Raw genomic sequence first — 25,098 nt, 5'->3', positions numbered from 1 at the left:
CACATCACACGTAGACATCATACACACATTATACATTACATACACATCACACACAGACATTATACACACATCATACATTACATACACATCACACACAGACATCATACACACATTATACATTACATACACATCACACATAGACATTATACACACATCATACATTACACACACATCACACACAGACATTATACACACATTATACATTACATACACATCACACACAGACATTATACACACATCATACATTACATACACATCACACACAGACATCATACACACATTATACATTACATACACATCACACACAGACATTATACACACATTATACATTACATACACATCACACAGACATCATACACACATTATACATTACATACACATCACACACAGACATTATACACACATTATACATTACATACACATCACACACAGACATTATACACACATCATACATTACATACACATCACACACAGACATCATACACACATTATACATTACATACACATCACACATAGACATTATACACACATTATACATTACATACACATCACATAGACATCATACACACATTATACATTACATACACATCACACATAGACATTATACACACATTATACATTACATACACATCACACTTAGACAGACATCATACACACATTATACATTACATACACATCACACACAGACATTATACACACATTATACATTACATACACATCACACACAGACATCATACACACATTATACATTACATACACATCACACACAGACATTATACACACATTATACATTACATACACATCACACATAGACATCATACACACATTATACATTACATACACATCACACACAGACATTATACACACATTATACATTACACACACATCACACACAGACATTATACACACATTATACATTACATACACATCACACATAGACATCATACACACATACACTCACACCATACATATCCACCAGTGTTTCCCAACCAGGGTGCCTCCAGCTGTTGCAAAACTACAACTCCCAGCATGCCCAGGGCATGCTGGGAGTTGTAGTTTTGCAACAGCTGGAGGCACCCTGGTTGGGAAACACTGATATACACCATACATATGCACACATCATACATACACCTGCCGCTGCCCCCCATCATACATTACATACACATCACACATACACTCACACCCTACATATACACCCACCCTTCCTGCCGCCGCCTGTAATCTCGGTCTCCTCACCTGAGCCGCCATGAGTGGACATCAGAGCTGTAGTCCCGGTCGGTGTGAGGTGAGATTTCCGCCCTCTCCTCTCTCCCCTCCCCCCTGCTCTGTGTTTTCCCCGTGCAAACAAGCAACCTCCCCGTGGTGGATTAGGTCCTGTCTAGACAGAGCAGGGGGAGGGGGAGGGATGGAACTGTGTGTGGGGGATGGAGCTGTGCACGGAGCTGTCTACGTCCTTTCTCTCACCCTGCTGTGTCTTCTGAGCTCCGTCCTCCATCCTCCGGGAGGGGAGATAAGGGGGCTCTGCAGTCAGCTGGAGGCTGCCGCCGCCCCCTCCATACACTCTGAGCCCGGTGTGAGGTACAGACTTCCATCCGCTCCTGCGCCTCACACCGGCATTACAGAAAAATAAGAGAGAAGTCGGTCTGTCCCTGCTAGCCCGATACAGGGCTAAATCTATAAACAATTCACCTGCCCGGTGCCCAAAACTACTTGTCCCGGGCGTTGGGCTATAGGATTTCCACATCCCTGCTGAGGGTCAGTCTACAATGAGCAGTTTCACCCAGCCAAAAGGTGAAACACAGGTTCATACATTTATTTCTATAAAACCACTCATATATGATCTTATAATATGATTTTCATGTATTATGAATATGCTATCTTGCCCTATTATACAATATTGATATATTTATAAAAAAAAATATATATATATATATATAATAATATAGAAGAGGTGTATATATAGATAGATATACTGATTGCATATTTTCTCAAATCTGGGCTTATATAGTTAGTTAAATACTAAATAGTTGTACATAAATTGATTTATGTGTTGGTGGTATAAGGTGAAATAAATAAAAGGATGTGATATATATATATATATATATATATATATATATATATATATATATATCCAGGTATATCACCTGAGTATATGTGTATGTAGAAAATGTGTATAAATATTAAGTAGAAATTACAATAAGTGATTGGGTGATGTGAGTGGATAGTGTATGGGTGGTAAATAAGTGATTTAGGAGAATTCAATATATTTCAATATTTATTTATAATATAGTGACTATCTACCCCTGCAGGGCCCTTGCATAGGGTAGAATAGTACAATTGATAGTAAAATAGTTTAAAATCTATAACTTTTAATTATAAATAATTTAAAAATAATAATAAAGCTTATAGAACTTATACACCTATATGTACATATATATATATATATATATATATATATATATATATATATATACAGGTGAATATATATGGAAACCAGCTATTGTTCGCTTTCCAGGATAAAAGGCAATAGTATTGGATAACCTTGCAGTATTATAGTTTGTATCCGGTTTGTGAAGATAGTTTAGTGTTCAATTGTTAGTATCACAATGATTGTGGTAAAACGTGGATACCGGTATCCTTAATAAAATTGTTTTTATAGCATATATTCCTATGGACGAAGGTGGTATATTGCAATTATGTATCCATATGATGGTGCACAGCACCACTTACCGATCCTCCTAGCGGATCAGCAATAGAGGATCAGCAGTGGATGCTGGCAATGGATACTGGCAGTGTCCTCGTGTGCTGATGCGCACGTATTGCAGTGGGCCCCAGTCCTAGGGTCTCCAGCGGTTGCAAATCGTAAAGTGCGTTCCTGGCTTTTGATCAGGGTGTCTGTATCAGACTGCTGGTATAAGGTGGGTGGGCTAGATGCGTTTCGAGACACGCTTCGGTCTCTTTTTCAATAGCTATGTTGGTTTGTCTGTTATGTGGGGTTTATATAGTCACAGCATCTCTGTAATTAGTAACTTGGCTGGGCTATGGTTGAAATCAGTACTGAATCTCCTTCAGGACATGGGATCTGGATGGTTCCGGATTTTTCATGGAATATATGGATAGTGGATCAAATATAAAATATATAAAATGAAAAAGAGCTTATAAGCATATTTGGCCATAGAATTATTGCATAGTATGGGAAATTTTAATCTTGAAGATTGCTGTGTGCAAAATTATGTGTGAGACTTATATATGTATGAGCATGTATGTGTTTGTATGGTAGTCCGAGTCAAAGAGTGATGTATATTGAATGAACCACTAAATGTGTATAATAAATTAATAGTGTGTGTATATATGAATGAGATAGAAATATAGATTTGTAATATAAATATCTGTATGAAGTATATGTGTAGAATCATGATTAGAAACTTTAGTGTATATAGATATTAAAATATGCTATATATAAAAAAATATATAAAAATATATATTGGATATTGAATATGATTGTATGGATATAAATGTAAAAGAAAAATACCCAGGGAAATTATATAAAATCATATAATGTAAAATGGTTTGATTGACAAATGTGTAAATAGGTTTGATGTTATCAGAGTTATTTGATAATTAAAAAAATAAATAAATATCCAAAAAACCTTTTAAAAAATTTGTAAATTTTTTTTTCCCTTTAAAAAAAATAAATAAATAAAAAAAAAAAAAAAAAAAAAAAAAAAATATATATATATATATATATATATATATATATATATTAATGTTGTTAAATAACTTACTAATATATCATTGTTTTATATCTGTCATTAAGTCACTGATATTCTTTATATAATTTCATTGATATTATAGTCTGTTTTTATTACGTTAATTAATTGTAACCAATTTATACACGTCATTTTTATAATAACTGTGTTATTTTATTATATTGCAAAAGTTACTTCTACCACTACTTCAAAGAACTCATATCTGGGAACATAGTCGGGCCCAGATATGGTGAATTGCATTGTTTGTATATTTTTGTCAATTCATAACGGTCATAATATTTTTCATATTTTTGTTGACCATAATTAATAATTCATAAATGAGTTATTATTAGCCCCCAACAAGGTGGTGTCTCTGCTTTCTGAGGACCTGTCAGCTTATTTTTCTACTAATAAGGGCTCCTCCTCTTCACCGGCATGGACGTGGTCGGCTCATAAGTCCTACATTCGGGGGCGGTTGATCGGCCAAGCATTTGGGTTGTGTAGGGCTAGGACTGCTCAACAGAAGATGTTGGAATACAAACTGGATCACCTGGTCTATACCTCTAGGGCCCTCCAGGAGGGCCGGACGCAGCTGATGCCCTTCTGTCCGTTAGGGCTGAAAAGACTGTTGGACTAAAGAAACCTACAATTGCTTTGTCATTAAGCCAGATAAGCTGTTGGTCCGCATGCTCTGCCAAAAGCACTTATTAAACTTGGTCCATGGATTTCAGCTGCACCCGGGGTTGCAGAGGTCTCATCCCTACCATATTTACTCTGCATTTTAAGACTTTTACGCAAGGCTCTACACACCTTCCTTCTCATTCCAGTAGGCTTCAGGAGTTTCTGTGTGACATTCTGCTCACCGGCCTTTCAGGGGATGCCCGTGATGTTTTTAATGCTCCTATCACTGTGGAGGAGGTAATTGACGCAATCTCAAGACTTAAATTGGGGAAAGCTCCTAGTCCTTATGAGCTGTCGAGTGCCTCCTATAAAAAGTTTATGCTTATTTGGGACTCCCACTTGACTAGAGTATACACTACCCTCCCTGACCTACAGTCCCTACCCTCAAATAGCTAGACACCCTTATCTCAGTTATTCCTAAACCCTTCAAAGATCCTCTTCAGATTTCTCATTTCTATTTCTTTAATCAATGGGGACACGAAGATTCTTACTTCCATATTAGCTCGTCGCTTGAATGCTTATTTGCCGGGGTTGGTCCTTCCTGATCAGGTGGGCTTTGTCCCTGGCCGTCAGGCCCCGATAATGGAAGGGTTTTTGACCTCATCGCATACTCTAATGCCTCCTCGATCCTGATTACCGTTTTGGCTTTGGATATCGAGAATGCATTTGACTGTGTGTTTTGGCGGTACCTCTTCACGGTTTTGGACTGCATGGGGTTTTCTAGCCCTTTTATTAGGATTTTGCAGCTGCTTTACTCGCACCCTTCGGCTTTCCTGAAGCTTCCGATACCTGTCCTTATCACCAGGTGTACTCGCCACGGGTGCCCGTTGTCTTCTGCTCTGTTTGCATTTGCAATGGAGCCTCTGGCAACCCTCTTTAAGCTAAATCCTGATGTGTGAGGGTTTACGGTGGGGTCTTCCACCTACAAGGTGAGTCTTTTTGGCAAGTCTATTGATTTCGGACTCATGGCATGAGTCTGAAATCACACTGCAGCCAGAACACGTACCAGCGCAGCTCTCCGCCTGTCAACCAGACAGGCGAGAGTGAGCGCTGTGCTCATACCACAGCAGGGCACACTCCTGACATGGCCAAATGTCAGTGCAGCGCTGCTCCATATCCCCCCGCCACCAGTAAGCCAGCTGCAGCGCTACAGAAACCCGCCCCCGCCACCATTGATTGATTGTAAGCCGGCCGCAGCGCAACCCTGTTTGTCCCAAACCCCTTCATCCCCCCATGCTTAAAATGCGGCCGCAGCTCCTGACATTGCGGCAGTGCCTGATGCCACTATCATCCTGGGGAGCCTGGCAGAGATCTGAGCGGAGAGCCCCGGAGCCGCCTGTGACATCTGCTCGCAGCGCTACCTTAGTTAGCCAGCACCTGACATCACGCCTGCCGGGCCACTCCCCCTTCCTCTTCTTACAGATGGCAGGGAAGTGAGCAAGCAAGAAGCCATTAATAAAGTAAAATGGTTTTGACAGAAAAAAAGGTATGGTTAGAGTCAGGAAGAGTCAGGGACAGATGGGGGGGGGGGCAATTAGGGACAGATGAGTTCATGATAGGTACTCTTTAAATCTTGGGACCAACCCTATATCTCTTTGATTGGATGGGTTCATGCTGTTAAAGGGGTACTCCACCCCTAGACAACTTATCCCCTATCCAAAGGATAGGGGATAAGATGTCTGATTGCGGGGTTCCCGCCGCTGGGGACCCCCGCAATATAGCATGCAGCACTCCAGAAGTGCTGGAGGGTCTGGGTCCCGACCACGGGAGCGGAAGATTGTGACGTCACGACTCCGCCCCCGCAATGCAAGTCTATGGGAGGGGGCATGACAGTGATTTTCTGGAATCTCCACCACAAATCTGCAGCAAGTCTGCCACATAACTCTCAACCCTGTCAAGCCATAGCCAATATGAAATGGGATTGGTCTCACTCACCAGTGTACTTTGATTTACTCTGAAATGTTTTGGTGTTTAAAAGAAATCATAGTTTAAAAGTCAGACAGTAATGGGTTATAAAGTCAGGGAGACTGCTCCCCACCTTGCTGTGTTTGACTGTCAGGTCTCCTTCAGGTTTCCTGTCAGGAATTAAGTTGTGTAATAGACAGACCTCTATTTTTAATATTCACTCTATAGTAACAGGGACTGTTCCCCAGGACTGGCGCATGTCAAATGTGGTGCCAATATTTAAAAAGTGGACAAAAGGTGACCCCGGAAATTATAAGCCTGTTAGTTTAACCTCTGTTGTATGTAAATTGTTTGAGGGTTTTCTAAGAGATGCTATTTTGGAATATTTTGATACAAATTAATATATGACTCCATATCAGCATGGCTTTATGAGGGATCGGTCCTGTCAAACTAACCTGATCAGCTTTTATGAGGAGGTGAGCTCCAGACTGGACCATGGGCAATCACTGTATGTTGTATATCTGGATTTTGTCAAAGCATTTGATACAGTTCCACATAAATGGTTGGTGCATAAAATGAGAAGGATGGGCCTGGGGGAGAATGTGTGTAAGTTGGTAAGTAACTGGCTCAGTGATGGGAAACAGAGGGTGGTTATTAATGGTACTTATTCTGATTGGGTAACTGTAACTAGTGGGGTACCACAGGGGTCAGTATTGGGTCCTGTCCTATTTAATATATTCATTAATGACCTTGTAGAGCGGTTGAATAGTAAAGTAGCAATCTTTGCAGATGATACTAAACTCTATAAAGCGGTAAACACAATAGAGGACAGGGCATTGTTACAAATGGATCTGGATAGGTTGGAGGCTTGGGCTGGGAAGTGGCAGATGAGGTTCAACACTGATAAATGTAAGGTAATGCACATGGAGAGGAAAAATCTGGCCTTGGATTATGTATTAAATGGGAGCACACTAGGGACGACTGACGTGGAAAAGGACTTGAGAGTTTAAGTTGACAGTAAATTTAACTGTAGTGACCAGTGTCGAGCAGCTGCTGCCAAGGCTAATAAAATCATGGGGTGCATCAATAGGGGCATATATGCCCACGACAAGGAAATAATTCTACCGCTGTACAAATCACTAGTCAGACCACACATAGAATACTGTGTACAGTACTGGGCACCAGTGTACAAGAAAGATATAGTGGAGCTGGAGAGGGTTCAAAGACGGGCAACCAGGGTAATACGGGGAATGGAAGGACTACAGTACCCAGAAAGATTATCAAAATTAGGGTTATTTAGTTTAGAAAAAGAAGGCTTAGGGGAGACCTAATAACTATGTATAAATATATCAGGGGACAGTACAGAGATCTTTTCATGATCTATTTATACCCAGGACTGTATCTATAACAAGGGGGCATCCTCTCCGTTTAGAGGAAAGAAGGTTTCTACACCAGCACAGACGGGGGTTCTTTACTGTAAGAGCAGTGAGACTGTGGAATTCTCTCCCGGAGGAGGTGGTCATGGGGAACTCTGTAAAAAAATTTAAAAGGGGTCTAGATGCATTTTTGGAGAGTAAGAACATTGCTGGTTATGTATATTAGAATTATAGGGACAGAACATTGATCCAGGGACTGCCATACTTGGAGTCGGGAAGGAATTACCTTTAGCATGAGGGTTTTTTGCCTTCCTCTGGATCAACTCAGTAGGGACTCATTAGGGATATAGGTTGAACGTGATGGACTCTGGTCTTTTTTCAACCTTATGAACTATGTTACTCCCATAGGGATAGACCTGTCAATCAAGTTTAGCAGGCCAAGGAGAAGACAGCAGATAACTAGCCTTCTTGACTTAAAGGGGTATTCCAGGATTTTTTTTATTTGACTATGCTATAGGGGCTGTAAAGTTAGTGTAGTTCATAATATAGTGTCTGTACCTGTGTGTGACGGTTTTCTTACAATTATGTGATTTCCACCCCAATATTTATTTTTTACAGCCTACAAAATGACTGTTGTCTCAGATTTTTCCCAGCTTGCAATGCGGCCGAGACCTGACTCGCTAGTCAGCTGATGACTGGGAGCCTGTCTGCTTCAATGGGTGGAGTGATCACCTGGTGGGAGAGAGATCAATCTGCAACTAATGCAACAGCTGTAGGCACCCTGATTGAAAAACACATGTCTTTTGAGTGGATGCAGCTCATTTATGTTTCAATGGGTGGGGTAACTGATGTGTGGGAGGGAGGAAAATGGAATTATGGGATTTGTAGGCAAAAGAAGAAACCTCAAACAGGAAATACCAGTTCACAAAAAGCTAGCCACGGTATTATGGTCATCTCACAACATAACCATTTAGCCCCAAGACAAGCACAGATCCTTCCTAAGCATGATCATTACTGTCTGCCAGGTACAAACTAAAATCACCTTTATGGTGGATAACCCCTTTAATACCCCATTTCCACCTTACTACAATGGTTTCTCTTAAATGCTGCCATGTTTCAGTATAGTACATTGTATTATTGTGCTCATAGTTTACACAGTATTAAACAAGTGACTGGTTCCCTTTATAGAGAAACTAACAGCCTGTTCATCTGCACCAAATCCATTATACTGGGTGAGAGTGCAGGTGAACAACATTAAAAACATTAGTTACTTTAAATGGTTGCGTAGTTGCTTAGTTTAATCCATTGTTTAATCCATTGCTGTTGTGCTGCTATGCGCAATGAAGGCAGAGAGCCAGTTTACTGAGCTCCCCTGCATGCTCAATATTAACTGCCTGCCCCGCCCCCATTATGAACATGAAAATGTCTTCACTAGCTTGCCGGGAGTGCCAGTTTGCTCTCGGAGCAGAGTGCAGAAGCCACTGCCTTCTAGGTGTAGAGAGGCAGCCTGTGCTCTGCTCAGAGAGCATATCGCTCACCCTCGGCAGGCTAATCGGAGTGACGTGAGAGCGATTACATTTGCATATTCATAACTAAGCGACTACACAACCAATTAAAGTAAGTGACCAGTGTTTTTAATGCTGTTCACCCGCACTATAACCCTGTATATTAGGTTTAGTGCAAGTGAACAGGCTATCTTTTTCCCTTTAAGCCCTTTGCAATGACAAAGTGCATAATATAGGTAAAAGGAGATCCAAGAAAGGGAGATGAATCACGCTGCCACAAGAAGTATGTATAGGTAAATTTATTGCACAAGAAGGATCCACGCAATGTGTTTCAAAGTCGCTACGGCTTTTTAATGTATTGTGTGGAACCTTTGTGTGCAATAAATATATCTATACATACTTCTTGTGGCAACGCGATTCATCTCCCTTTCTTGGATCTCCTTTTACCTATATTTGCTCCTGGATGCTGGGAGCCGTAGCAGCCACTATTACAGAATTCCTGATCAAGCGCATTGAGTGTTGTGTCTCCATTCGCACAACTCGCACAGGTGAGTGCGTTTTGATTGGGCTCTCCACTATCTCATCCATCAGGTTCCATCCAGGGTCGCACACCCTGTTCTCCTTTGTATTTTCTATAGTGCATAATATGTTATATATAAAAAAAAAAAAACTATTATCTATAAAATTCATAGTATCATTTATAGGTCAATAGCGATGCTCAGCAATTGTGCAGCCTTATTAGACTTTTTAAATTGCTGTCTATTTGCATATGTAGTAAGCATTTACTACACATAGTCAAATGTGTCTCACTATGCCCCTGTTATGCTTTAGATGCCATGATGATGTGTGATCGCTGATGATGTTTACCGTGCATTAAGTGATCACAACTACTGTGGTCACTTTATGTACAGGACGTAAATGTACGTCCTGGTGTGTAAAGAACCAGGGCACCAGGACCTACGGTTATGTCCACTGTTGTAAAGGGGTTAAAATACATTACTCTTATATTTTTCTATTCATAGAGCCATATGAGGGCTTGTCTTGTAATGCGTTTTTTCATTTTCCCCGAAAATTTATGGCACAACCCATATTTTATTATTTGTGGGGGGAAATTAAATAAACAACTGCTATTCTTGTAGCTTTTGGTGGGGTTTCGTTTTTACGCAGTGCACTTTATGGTAAAACTGATGTTTTCTTTATTCTGTGGGTCAATACGCTTAAAACGATACCCATGTGTAAATGCTTTCCTTTTACTGTACTTCTATTAAAAGAAATTTAGATCTTTTTTAACCCCTAATGGACAGCCAATTTTATTTTTACATTTTCATGTTTTTTCTTCCTCTCCTTCTAAGAGCCATAACCCTTTTATTTTTACATCTTAAGACCTATATGAGGACTACGGTAATTGTTCTTTCTAATGAAATCACTTATTTTACTATAAAATGAACACCAAAACAAAAAAGTTACCTGAGAAACTGTCCAAAAGGCAATGCCAACTTCCCATGGTGAAAATGTAGAAAACTGCTGCGGTGGCTCTTCCAAGGAATTAACCCAAAGTCGTGGGTATAGGTATAAAGTAAATAATTTATTTGTACAGCATAAAGAAATCAAAGAAAATAAATGAATAAAGCAAGACGCGTTGCGGGAGTCACAGCTCCCTTTTTCAATTGCAAGTGGTTGAAATTGCAGCCTGCAATTGAAAAATGGAGCTGTGACTCCCGAAACGTGTCTTGCTTTATTCATTTATTTTCTTTGATTTCTTTATGCTGTAAAAATAAATTATTTACTTTATACCTATACCCACAACTTTGGGTTAATTTCTTGGAAGCGCCACCGCAGCAGTTTTCTACATTTTCTACATTCTACATACGGACCCACCTCTGGGCTCCGTCCTCACGCTGCAGGCCTGCATACCAAGCTACCATCACCGGCAAGGGACACGCTACCCTCCACCCGGGTACCCACCTACACCGGCTAGAGACCTACACTGCACCCAGCGCTACCTCCGCTTTTTTTCCGCTATATACTGAACTTTCCATGGTTTGGGTGGTAGCTGTTAAAGTGGAGTAGCTAGTTGCTTGCGGTGGGGTTCCTGTAGCCCACCGTGCGCAACTCGCCCTCCACTTTGTGAACCAAAACATCCAGAAACACAATTTCATTTTTACTTGTTTTGAACGTAAAATGTAAATTTATGTTCTTTGTGTTATTAAGGAAATGAACAAAGTTTGAAAATTCTGTCTCTGATCCCATTCGAACAATAAGAACAACATCTATAAATCTTGTATAGCTTTTGATAAACTTGAGATAGGAATTTGCAACAGAAAAGATAAATCTTCTTTTTGTGGTAGCTACATATAAATTAGCAAGGGTACAAGCTACCGGGGTACCAATTGGCTATACCAGTTGGCATCAAATTGAAACAACGTTAGATAGGATGAGGGACAAAAAAACTGTAATTTAGCAACTTTTGTCGCTTTCATTTTCATGCAGTGCACCTTATGGTAAAAATGACATTCATTCTGTAGGTCAATATGATGAAAAATTATACCCATGTTTACACACTTTATTATTGTACCGGATATGCCGGCATATAAGATGACTTGGCGTAGAAGACGACCCCCAACTTTTACAGTTAAAATATAGAGTTTGGCATATACTCGCCATATAAGACTACCCCTCCTACCGCGATGTACGGTACCTTGTAGTTCCCCCCCCACATTAGGTAGGCATCATGTTCCCCCCCCACATTAAGTTACCAGTTCCCCCACATTAAGCTGCCAGTTCCCCCACATTAGGTTGCCAGTTCCCCCACATTAGATTGTCAGCTCCCCCACATTAGGTCGGCAGTTCCCCCCACATTAGGTCGGTAGTTCTCCCACATTAGGTCGGCAGTTCCCCCACATTAGGTCGGCAGTTCCCCCACAATAGTAGGCATCTCCCCCACAATAGTAGACAGCTCCCCCACAATAGGTCGGGAGTTACCCCACATTAGGTCAGCAGTTCCCCCACATTAGTAGCAGTTCCCCCACATTAGTAGCAGTTCCCCCACATTTGTAGGCAGCTCCCCCACATTTGTAGGCAGCTCCCCCCACATTAGGTCAGCAGTTCCCCCACAATAGTAGGCAGCTCCCCCCACATTAGATTGGCAGCTCCCCCCCAACAGACATACCTATGGACCTATGGACCATAGCAGTAGGTGCCGGGACCGGGGAGCGGTGACCGGATCACTTAAGATAGCATGGCCGGTCACTCACCAGGCCCCGGTCGGCGCGCGTCCTCCTGGTCCTGCGCTCCTCTGCCTCTATGGTTGTAGGCATGCGTACTACCATAGAGACGGAGGACCGGACCGCAGGAGGACACGCGCCGCCGGGGAATGGTAAGTGACCGGCGGACATCCTTTTGTCCCGAAAAGATTTTTCGGGACACAGGGATGTCTGGCATAGGAATTCCTATGATTATCTGCCCGGGCCGGCTCCCGTGTGTGACTGCAGTCGGGGGCCGGCCAGAGCAAGTAAAAACTAATACTGTATACTAAAAACCAGGGGGCCTCCAGCTGTTGTAAAACTACAACTCCCAGCATGCCCAGACAGCCTTTGCCGTGCTGGGAGTTGTAGTTGGGCAGATAATCAGAAATTTCCCTGACCTTAATACCCAGCGTATAAGACGACCCCCGACTTTTCAGAAGAAAATTCGGGGTTAAAAAAGTCGTCTTATATGCCAGGATATACGGTACTACTTTAAAAAAAATTAAACATTTTAAACACAATTATTATGTTTCACCCTATTCTGACCCCTCTAACGCTCTCAATTTTCCGTATACGTGGCTGTATAATGGCTCATCTTTTGCCCCATGATCTTTAGCTTTTATTGACCACTTTTTATTTCTTTTTTATTGGGGAGTGATGTTGCCAAAATGGAGCAATTTGTGGCTTTTTTTTTTACATTTACGCATTTCAACATGCAGGATCATTAACATTATATTTTCATATGAAAAGGGGTGATTTACCTTTTTTATTGGGGGAGAGGCTTTTTCACATTTATTTAATTTTTTTTTTTTTACATTTAGTAGGCAGTTTTTATGTCCCCATAGGGGACTATCTATAGCAATCTTTAGATTGCTAATGCTGTTCAGTGCTATGCATCTGGCTGGCAACCCTATGATGATGGGCAAAGCACGTGAGGAGACCTTGTGGCCTTGCCACAAGCGACCAAGTCAGTCAATATAAGTGCCGCACTGCAGCAGATGCCGTGATCTGTATTGATCTTGGCATCTGAAGGGTAATGGAGGACATCAGCACGATCGCTGATGTTCGCCATTACTGGTGGATCCTAGGCTGCTGCTGGGACCTGCCATGCATCAAGCGAGCACCATTCAAGATTCTGCTTCATGTACAGGATGTCCAATGTATGTCCTGGTGCACTAAGTTCCAGCACATCAGAATGTATATTTATGTTCATTGTCGTTAAGGAGTTAGGCACAGAATAGCCTTTCACTGTGTACGTGCACTGTTCTCCACACAGACAACTGCACTGAGTGGCCCATCCTCTCTGCTACATGATTGTGCAAAGTGGAGATGGCTTTCTTGGCAAAATAATGGTGACTAGGTATTCGCCACCAGGGCTGGGCACATCCCATCAGTTGCCTAAAGGCAGTGGCGTCAACAAGATGGTATGGGAACGTCTGTGCCACCAACAACTTGACCAAGTGCGAATTGAGGCACACTACAACAGGGTGACTGGGTGAATACTGTAGTTTGTAGGACATAGATTCTCAAGTGGATAACTGACAGGATTTTGGAGCAGGACACGACACTGATGAGGACAAGACAAATAATGTGCTACCTGTGGAAGAGGCCTGGCTGCACTTGGGAGGCATCTGAAGGAGCATCAGTAGCAGCAGCAGCAAGGTTTTTTGTTTTGCTTATGTGCTCCAAATTTATTAAACCCTGTGATAGTATGATTGATAAATATGTAGCACATTAGCAAAATTAAAGCAAAAAAATAATGCCCTCAGAACTTGCTTAACAAATCAAACAATGATAAATATCCCCCATAGTTCCTACACTCAGACCCTGTCCAGGGCTTACTTTTTGTCTGCAGCGATGACAGAGTGCCACGTTGTCAACATCTGGTCAGGTAGAAAATAATTTCCACACAACAGAATACCGTACAGGGACTGCCACCTGACTGTGTCCCTCCTCTCAAAAGTTATTTTTTTGTTTTGTTCTTTTTTATACAGAACTTAACCCCTTAAGGACTCAGCCCATTTTGGCCTTAAAGGGGTACTCTGAACGCTGGACCCGGGAGCTTGTGATGTCATAGCCTCACCCCCACATGACGTCATGCCCTGCCCCCTCAATGCAAGTCTATGGGAGGGTGTGTGGCTTCATGATTTGCATTGAGGGGGCAGTGCGTGACATTGTGAGGGGGGGGCTATGATGTCACAAGCTCCCGGCACTGGCTCCAGCGTTTGGACCAGTTTGTTCCAAATGCCGAGCAGCGGAGTACCCATTTAAGGACAATTTTATTTTTATGTTTTTGTTTTTTCCTCCTCGCCTTCAAAAAATCATAACTCTCTTATATTTTCATCCACAGACTAGAATGAGGACATGTTTTTGCACGAGCAGTTGTCCTTTGTAATGACATCACTCATTTTACCATAAAATGGCACAACCAAAAAATACTATTTGTGTGGGGAAATTGATAAGAAAACCGCAATTTTGGGTCAATACGATTAAAATTATATCCATGATTACATACTTTTCTATTATTGTACCGCTTAAAAAAAAATTGCTACATTTTTAACCAAATTAGTGCGTTTAAAATCTCTTTTTTTTGCTGACCTATAATTTTTAGATTTTTCTGTATAAGCGGCGGTATGAGCGCTCATTTTTTGCGCCGTGATCTGTATTTTTTTTTTGATACCACATTTGCATGTATAAAAACTTTGACTAAATTTTTTATCATTTTTTGAGATATAAAATGTTTTTTTTTTTTTACACTTTTTGGGGGTAAAATGGGGAAAAAGGGACAATTTACATTTTTATTAGGGGGAGGGGATTTTTCAAATTTGTTTTTTTACAAAATTTTTTTACTTTTTTACTTTTTTTTTAAATAGTTTAATTGTCCCCATAGGGCATAGCACTGATCAGTGCTATCGGATATTTTCTGCTCTGGTCAGACCAGAGCAGAAGACGGCAGGAGATGGACGGAGGCAGGTGAGGGGACCTCCGACCGCCATTACAGATGATCGGATTGCCGAGGCAGCGCTGCGGGAGATCCGATCATGCATTTTTCTGACCGCACTTCCGCAATCTGTATTGATCACGGCATCTGAGGGGTTAATGGCAGAAATCCACACGATCACGGATGTCAGCCATTACCGGCAGGTCCCTGGCTTCTATGAGCAGCTGGGAACTGGCATGCCTGACCCAAGCATCGCTCCAATGCTCGCGGTCATGTACAGGACATAAATGTTCAACTTGGTGCGTTAAGTACCACGGCACCAGGACGTACATTTATGTTCTGCGTCATTAAGGGGTTAAACATGCAGCAGCATCACTGTCACTTGAGCTGATCAGACCAGCAGCCCTATGTCTGTTACGCTTGACAAGTGTTATTTCTGTTCTTCCTTCATTGATAACACGTCCACTACCCTCCTGCTCTGAACACTTCAGCTCCTCCTCAACTGGTTCCTGTGTCCTGTCCAACATGACACAATCATCATCATCAAACTCATCGTTCCCATCACTTCTATCTGCCTGAACTTCTTGGGTTCCTTGCTCCCCCCTAAGCATAGTCTCCATGATGCCTTACAGTATCCCCAGTACGCCTATCCTGCTAATGCTACGCTTCCACCTTGGCAACATACTCCAAAACTTGACTGTCTTCACACAACTCCTCCTCATAGCTAGTGATATTCTTCTGCTTTGCAGTAGGGGGGAAAGCAAAGACAGAGATTAGGAAACAGTTCAAATGCTTTGAACTGCATTGTTATCTTACAACCAGTTAGGTATAAGTCAATCAGGTAGATATAATGTGCTTTTGATAAAACTAAGGAGATACACATTAAGTGGCTTTATAAGGCTAATGCATGTTGGATGCACACATTTTTAATTGCATAACGGCAATGTGACAAATTATTAATATTTCCATGATAGTCCCTAGAGAATGCGTACATACTTGTAGGTCCTTCATAGCGTTCTGCAGCACATATTCGCATCCTTGTTAGTTAATGGCCTTAATAGCATGAATACAGTGAATACTATGCATTATTGTTTTGAACGTTCTCTTTTTAGTTTCTCGTGTATAGGCCCCATATACTGCACTGTTAGGTTATTAGAATCTATGCATTGGTAGGAAGTTCTGTTAGCCATGCAGAGCTTAAGACCTGCCATGACATCCTGATCCATCTAATAAATACAATGTTGTTCCATCATTACAGTCTTGAGTGTTTGGAGGAATCCTAAATTAATAGGCAGCTGCAGTATAATAGGAAAGAGAGGCTCTGCACGCTTCATTACATCATAAAATGACCTTATTTCTAACTGAGAACCACAAGCAAATTCCAGCTTTGATGAAATTACAAATCAGAGGATTGATTCTGATTGTTTGCTTCACCATTGATTTAGGATTTTAGATTATACTGATACAATATTTAACGGATACCAAACATTAAAGCGTACCTGTCAGATCCCCAAAATACCCATGTACATCTACTTTTTATGCCTATATCACCTATAGTTACTATACAAATCCCTCTTTTCATTAGCTCACAGTGTTACAAATCCTCTCAGGGGAAGGGGGCCTGTGATTGGTGAATCTGCTCATGCAGCCTTGTCCAGGAGTCTTCTTTTGTCCATGACTCATGGACAAACCTGATTTTGCTGCAGGACTGGTTAGTGTCCCAGTAGGTATAGGGACCCCTAGTGGTGGGATTTTTGGAGACATTTTATTCATTTAATATAAAAAAAAAAAAAATTAAACAATATGTTTTGTTAATGATGAAAATTAAAGACATTTGGTAATATGGTTAAGTTTTTGGATCTGACAGTGCCCATTTAAGGATTCTTATGAATGTATTCTTCATTTACTAAACCATTATATATGTATTCTGCCCCAATGTATGCCATCATAACATGGAAATTCAGAAAACAAGTTAACTTGAAGCATTAAGCATATATGTATATATATATATATATATATATATATATATATATATATATATATTATATATATATATACACACATATACAGTGGTCCCTCAACATACGAGGGTAATTCGTTCCAAACGAGCCATCGTTTGTCGAATCCATCATATGTTGAGGGATTCGTGCAATGTAAAGTATAGGAAGCTGTACTCACCTCTCCCCGCTCGAGATGGTGTCCCCGCCGCTCCCGATGGTGATCCCAGGCCTCCGCTGGGCTCTACGCTGTCTTCTCCGGTCCTCCGCTGTCTTCTCTGGTCCTCTTCTGTCTTCTCCGGTCCTCTTCTGTCTTCCGCAAGGCATTACTGGGCCTGCGTAGCGACGTCATTACGCCGCTGCGTACGCCATTCCTATTGGAGGGCGTGCACAGCAGCATATTGACGTCATCGGAGAGGGCCGAGAAGACACCGGAAGACCAGCGCTGGACCCGGAGGGCACCCCGGAGCATCGTGGAGGGGTAAGTAATACTTACCGCACCACACGGGGAACACTAAGCTGCTATCCGGCAGCAGCTTAAGCATTTGGCGCTGCCGGATAGCACTTAATGCGATGGCCCCGACATAAAAAAGCATTGTATGTCGATGCTGACATCGACATGCGATGGCCTCTGAGAGGCCATCGTATGTCGATTTCATCATATGTCGGGGCCATCGTAGGTCGGGGGGTCACTGTATTTATATTTATTAGGGCTGCACGATAGATCACAAAAGCAATCGAATTGCAATTTTAGCTTTTTGCGATATAGCGATACGACCCCCCAGGAAAACATGCAGTTATCTGCTCTGGCTGGCTCCCGTGGCGGGGGCCGGCCAGAGCAGGTTAAAACTAATTTAAATACTAAAAGTCACTGTTTCCCAACCAGGGGGCCTCTAGTTGTTGCAAAACTACAACTCTTAGCATGCCCGGACCGGCAAAGGCTGGGAGGAGTAGTTTCACAACAGCTGGAGGCACCCTGCTAGAAAAACACTGAGCTAAGGGAGAAAAAAAAAAAACTTCTGCTCACCTAGTCCCGGTCCCTGCAGATTCATCTTTGTGCGCTCCGGAGTTTCCTCTCTTCTTAGCCTTTTCAGCCAATCACTGGCCGCAGTGGTGTCATGTGTCAAGCCAGTGATTGGCTGATGGGGAAAAGACTTATACTGCAGCAATACACTAGGTTTCCCGGGTCCCGCAGAAGATTTGAAATCTGCCCTGGAAACCCAGTGTATTGCTGCAGTACAAGAATACAAGAATGTGACAGGAGGGCAAGGGAGGGGGCGGGGGGGCTAAATTTGACAAGGGGGGGGGTTGAATGTGACAAGGGGGTTGAATGTGACAAGGGGGGAGAATGTGACAAGGGGGAGGAGAATGGGACAAGGGGGAGGAGAATTGGACAGGGGAGGAGAATGGGACGGGTGTGTGACAAGGGGAGGAGAATGTGACAAGGGGGAGAATGTGACAAAGGGGGTATGTGACGGGGGGAGAATGGGACAGGGGTGTGTGACAAGGGGAGGAGAATGGGACAGGGGGTGTGACAAGGGGGGGAATATGACAAAGGGGGTATGTGACAGGGGGAGAATGTGACAAGAGGAGATGTGAAGTAGGCGTTGGGCATAAAATGGGTAGGTAGATGTGAAATGGAGACAATTTCACCATTTTTTTTATTAAATCGCATCGCATATCGAAATCGCAATATTTAGGCCCAAAATCGCAATCACACATTTTCCCCATATCGTGCAGCCCTTATATACGTATATACATATATACACACAGTACAGACCAAAAGTTTGGACACACCTTCTCATTCAAAGAGTTTTCTTTATTTTCATGACTATGAAAATTATAGATTCACACTGAAGGCATCAAAACTATGAATTAACATGTGGACAAAAACGTGTGAAACTACTGAAAATATGTCATATTCTAGGTGGAACGTGTCCCCAAGTGCAGTCATAAAAACCATCAAGGGCTACAAAGAAAATGGCTCACATGCGGACCGCCCCAGGAAAGGAAGACCAAGAGTCACCTCTGCTGCGGAGGATAAGTTCATCCGAGTCACCAGCCTCAGAAATCGCAAGTTAACAGCAGCTCAGATTAGAGACCAGGCCAATGCCACACAGAGTTCTAGGAGCAGACACATCTCTAGAACAACTGTTAAGAGGAGACTGTGTGAATCAGGCCTTCATAGTAGAATATCTGCTAGGAAACCACTGCTAAGGACAGGCAACAAGCAGAGACTTATTTGGGCTAAAGAACACAAGGAATGGACATTAGACCAGTGGAAATCTGTGCTTTGGTCTGATGAGTCCAAATTTAAGATCTTTGGTTCAACCACCATGTCTTTGTGTGACGCAGAATAGGTGAGAACGGTACATGCCTGGTTCCCGCCTAGAAGCATGGAGGAGGAGGTGTGATGGTGTGGGGGTGCTTTGCTGGTGACACTGTTGGGAATTTATTCAAAATTGAAGGCATACTGAACCAGCATGGCTACCACAGCATCTTGCAGCGGCATGCTATTCCATCTGGTTTGCGTTTAGCTTGATAATCATTTATTTTTCAACAGGACAGTGACCCCAAACACACCTCCAGGCTGTGTAAGGGCTATTTGACCAAGAAGGAGAGTGATGGGGTGCTGCGCCAGATGATCTGGCCTCCACAGTCACCAGACCTGAACCCAATGAAGACAAAAGGGCTAACAAGTGCTAAGCATCTCTAGGAACTCCTTCAAGACTGTTGGAAGACCATTTCAGGTGACTACCTCTTGAAGCTCATCAAGAGAATGCCAAGAGTGTGCAAAGCAATAATCAAAGCAAAAGGTGGCTACTTTGAATAAGCTAGAATATGACATATTTTCAATTGTTTCACACTTTTTTGTTATGTCTATAATTCCACATGTGATAATTCATAGATTTGATGCCTTCAGTGTGAATCTACAATTTACATAGTCATGAAAATAAAGAAAACTCTTTGAATGAGGTGTGTCCACACTTTTGGTCTGTACTGTATATACACACATATACAGTGGGGAAAAAAGTATTTAGTCAGCCACCAATTGTGCAAGTTCTCCCACTTAAAAATATGAGAGAGGCCTGTTCTTTTCATCATAGGTATACCTCAACTATGAGAGACATAATGAGAAAAAAAATTGAATCACATTGTCTGATTTTTAAAGAATTTATTTGCAAATTATGGTGGAAAATAAGTATTTAGTCAATAACAAAAGTTCATCTCAATACTTTGTTAAAGGCCCTTTGTTGGCAATGACAGACGTCAAGCGTTTTCTGTAAGTCTTCACAAGGTTTTCACACACTGTTGCTGGTATTTTGGACCATTCCTCCATGCAGATCTCCTCTAGAGCAGCGATGTTTTGGGGCTGTCGTTGGGCAACATGGACTTTCAACTCTATGCAAAGGTTTTCTATGGTGTTGAGTTCTGGACACTGACTAGTCCACTCCAGGACCTTGAAATGCTTCTTACAAAGCCACTCCTTCTTTGCCCGGGCGGTGTGTTTGGGATAATTTTTATGCTGAAAGACCCAGCCACGTTTCATCTTCAATGCCCTTGCTGATAGGAGGTTTTTACTCAAAATCTCATGATACATGGACCCATTCATTATTTCCTTTACACGGATCAGTCGTCATGGTCCCTTTGCTGAAAAGACAGCCCCAAATCATGATGTTTCCACCCCCAAGCTTCACAGTAGGTATGGCATTCTTTGGATGCAACTCAGCATTTTTACTACTCCAAACACGACGAGTTGAGTTTTTACCAAAAAGTTCTACTTTGGTTTCATCTGACCATATGACATTCTCCCAACCCTTTTCTGGATCATCCAAATGCTCTCTAGCAAACTTCAGATGGGCCCGGAAATGTACTGGCTTAAGCAGCGGCACACGTCTAGCACTGCATGATTTGAGTCCCTGGCGGCGTAGTGTGTTACTGATGGTAGCCTTTGTTACTTTGGTCCCAGCTCTCTGCAAGTCATTCACTAGGTCCCCTGTGTGGTTCTGGGATTTTTGCTCAACGTTCTTGTGATCATTTTGACACCACATGGTGAGATCTTGTGTGGAGCCCCAGATCGAGGGAGATTATCAGTGGTCTTGTATGTCTTCCATTTTCTAATAATTGCTCCCACAGTTGATTTTGTCACACCAAGCTGCTTACCTATTGCAGATTCAGTCTTCCCAGCCTGGTGAAGGTCTACAATTTTGTTTCTGGTGTTCTTCGACAGCTCTTTGGTCTTGGCCATAGTGGAGTTTGGAGTGTGACTGTTTGAGGTTGTGGACAGGTGTCTTTTATACTGATAACAGGTTTAGACAGGTGCCATTAATACAGGTAATGAGTGGAGGACAGAGGAAGTTACAGGTCTGTGAGAGCCAGAAATCTTGCTTGTTTGTAGGTGACCAAATACTTATTTTCCACCATAATTTGCAAATAAATTCTTTAAAAAATATGTGTGATTTTTTTTGGATTTTGTTTCTCATTATGCCGCTCATAGTTGAGGTATGCCTATGATGAAAATGACAGGCCTCTCTCATATTTGTAAGTGGGAGAACTTGCACAATTGGTGGCTGACTAAATACTTTTTTCCCCACTGTATAAATAACAAAGTGAAAAGTACCCAGCATTGCCCTGAACCTTGCAGGGGAAGAAATTATGATGTTTTTATTCTCATATCCCATCCTCATACTCCTATTCTGTCCTCATATTTGTTTAAAGGGGTACTCAACTGCTAGACATCTTATCCCCTATGCAAAGGATAGGGATACGTTGTCTGATCTTGGGGGTCCTACTGTGGGGTCCTCCGCAATCTCCTGCAGCAGAGGAGAGGAGGCAGAGGCGGCGGCGGAAGCAGTGGCAGAGGCGGCAGAAGCGGCAGCGGAAGCAGCGGTGGAGGCAGCAGTGAAGATCAGTGGTAAGTGATCTGCACTCCTGCCTTCTAGGAGTTGCCAAACAACAACTCCAAGCATGCCCAGATAGCCAAAGGCTGACTGGGCATGCTGGGAGTTGTAGTTTTGGAACATCTAGAGGGCCACAGTTTGGAGACCACTGTGCAGTGGTGTCCAAACTGTAGCCCTTCCAGATGTTGCAAAACTACAACTCCCAAAACTACAATGCCCAGACAGTCCAGGCATGCTGCGAGTTGTAGTTGTGTAACATCTGGAGGGCTAAAGTTTGGACACCGCTACACAGTGGTCCCCAAACTGTTCATCTCCAGTTGTTGCATAACTACAACTCCGAACATGTCCTTCGGCTTTCTGGGCATGCTGGGAGTTGTAGTTTTGCAACAGCTGAAGGCACTCTGGTTGGGAAACACTGAGTTAAGTACTCTGTTTTGCAACCAGTGTGCCTCCAGCTGTTACATAACTACAACCCCCAGCATGCACGCACAGCCAAAGGGCATGCTGAGTGTGTTGGTAGTATGCCCCCAGTTGTTGCATAACTACAAGTCCCAGCATGCCCTTCAGCTGTGACTGCATGCTGAGAGTTGTAGTTTTGCAACAGCTGAAAGCACACTGGTTGCAAAACACATAGTTTGTTACCTAACTCAGTGTTTCGCAACCAGTGTGCCTCCGGCTGTTGCAAACTGCAACTCCCAGCATGCACTGATAGACCATACATGCCAGGAGTTGTAGTTTTGCAACAGCTGGAGGCACACTGGTTGCAATATACTGTGTTAAGTAACAAACACTCAGTGTTTTGCAACCAGTGTGCCTCCAGCTGTTACATAACTACAACCCCCAGCATGCACAGACAGCCAAAGGGCATGCTGGGAGTTGTAGTTTTGCCACAGCTGGAGGTTTGCCCCCCCCCCCCCAACCATGTGAATGTACAGGGTACATTCACACGGGCGGGGGTTTACAATTTTCCTCTGCAGCTCAAACTCCCAGCGGAAAACTCGCTGTAAACCTCCGCCTGTGTGAATGTACCCTAAAAACAATACACCTACACAGAATAAAAAGTAAAACACTGCATATACACATACCCCTACACAGTTACACTCCCCCCACACAAATAAAAATCTTACAACACTGTTTCCAAAACGGAGCCTCCAGCTGTTGCAAAACAACTCCCAGAATTGCTGGACAGCCATTGACTGTCCAGGCATGCTGGGAGTTTTGCAACAGCTGGAGGCACCCTGTTTGGAAAACACTGCCGTAGGGTAATTTTGGTATCGGAAACAAGTCTAATTCTTGCATCTGGGTCCATCCTATGCAAATCCCTTATTTAGGCTTCAAATGCGCATGGTGCTCTCTCACTTTGGAGCCCTGTCGTATTTCAATGCAAGAGTTTAGGGCCACATATGGGGTATTTTTGAGAAATTCAGAGAAATTGCCTAACAAATTTTGGGGGGAATATCTCCTTTTACCCCTCGTGAAAAGGTAATGGCAGGGTCTACTAATTTAATTTTATACATTAACATATACATATACATTTGAGGTGATTTGCACAGGGTGGCTGATCATTACTGCTGTTCTGACATAAACGCAAAAAAAAAAAACCACCCACATGTAACCCCATTTTGGAAACTACACCCTTCACGGAACATAACAAGTTAAAGTTGGATGTGAAAATGAAAATTCTTTTTATTTCCACTAAAATGCTGGTGTTATCACAAATTTTTCATTTTCACAAGGGATAATAGGATAAAAACCTCCCAAAATTTGTAACACCATTTCTTCCGAGTATATAAATACCCCATATCTGGATGTAAAGTGCTCTGCGGGCAAACTACAATGCCTAGAAGGCATTGAACTTTTGGAGAGAGAATGTGTCTGGAATTGAAGGCCATGTGCGCTTACAAAGCCCCCATGGTGCCAGAACAGTCCACTGTTCTGGCACCATGGGGGCTTTGTAAACACACATGGCCATCAATTCCACACACATTCTCTCTCCAAAAGCCTAATGGTGCTCCTTCTCTTTTGGAAACTACACCCCTCAAGGAAAGTAACAAGCGGTGCACTGAGGATTTACTGGTGTCTGACAGATTTTTTGAACAGTTGTCCCTAAAATTTAAAAATGTTATTTTTCATTTGCACAGCCCACTGTTCCAAAGATCTGTCAAAAGCCAGTGGGGTGTAAATGCTCACTGCACGCTTATAAAATTCCGTGAGGGGTGAAGTTTCCGAAATAGGGTGACATGTGGGGGGTCCACTGTTCTGGCACCACGGTAGGCTTTGTAAATGCACATGGCCCCCGACTTCTATTCCAACCAAATTATTTCTCCAAAAGGCCAATGGCACTCCTTCTCTTCTGATCATTGTAGTCACCCGCAGAGCACTTTACATCCACATATGGGGTATTTCCATAAAATTTTGAAATTTTGTTAAAATTTTGAAATTTTGGGAGACTTTTTCTCCTATTCCCCCTTGTGAAAATGGTAAATTTGGGGTAACACCAGCATTTTTGTGAAAAAAATCAAATTTTTCATTTTCACGTCCAAAGTTTGCGGAAATTTGTTTAACACCTGTGGGGTGTTATCCCCTTAAGGACCAATCGGTCTTCTGTTTTTGCACTTTCGTTTTTTCCTCCTTACCTTTTAAAAATCATAACCCTTTCAATTTTGCACCTAAAAATCCATATGATTGCTTATTTTTTGCGCCACCAATTCTACTTTGTAATGACATCAGTCATTTTATCCAAAATTCTACGGTGAAACGGAAAAAATCCCATTGTCACTCCTTGCCTTCTGAGCCTT

At 42.3% G+C, this 25,098-nt stretch overlaps 1 protein-coding gene across 1 annotated transcript in view; it reads left to right on the top strand.

The window, feature by feature from the left end:
- Positions 1-25,098, top strand: part of AVEN (apoptosis and caspase activation inhibitor) — a 770,692-nt gene that overhangs the window by 411,374 nt on the left and 334,220 nt on the right. The window lies entirely within an intron of this gene.

The sequence above is a fragment of the Hyla sarda genome, chromosome 11, assembly GCF_029499605.1.
Source record: "Hyla sarda isolate aHylSar1 chromosome 11, aHylSar1.hap1, whole genome shotgun sequence".
In the NCBI taxonomy this organism is placed as follows: Eukaryota; Metazoa; Chordata; class Amphibia; order Anura; family Hylidae; genus Hyla; species Hyla sarda.
This window is presented reverse-complemented; position numbering and strand designations above follow the sequence as displayed.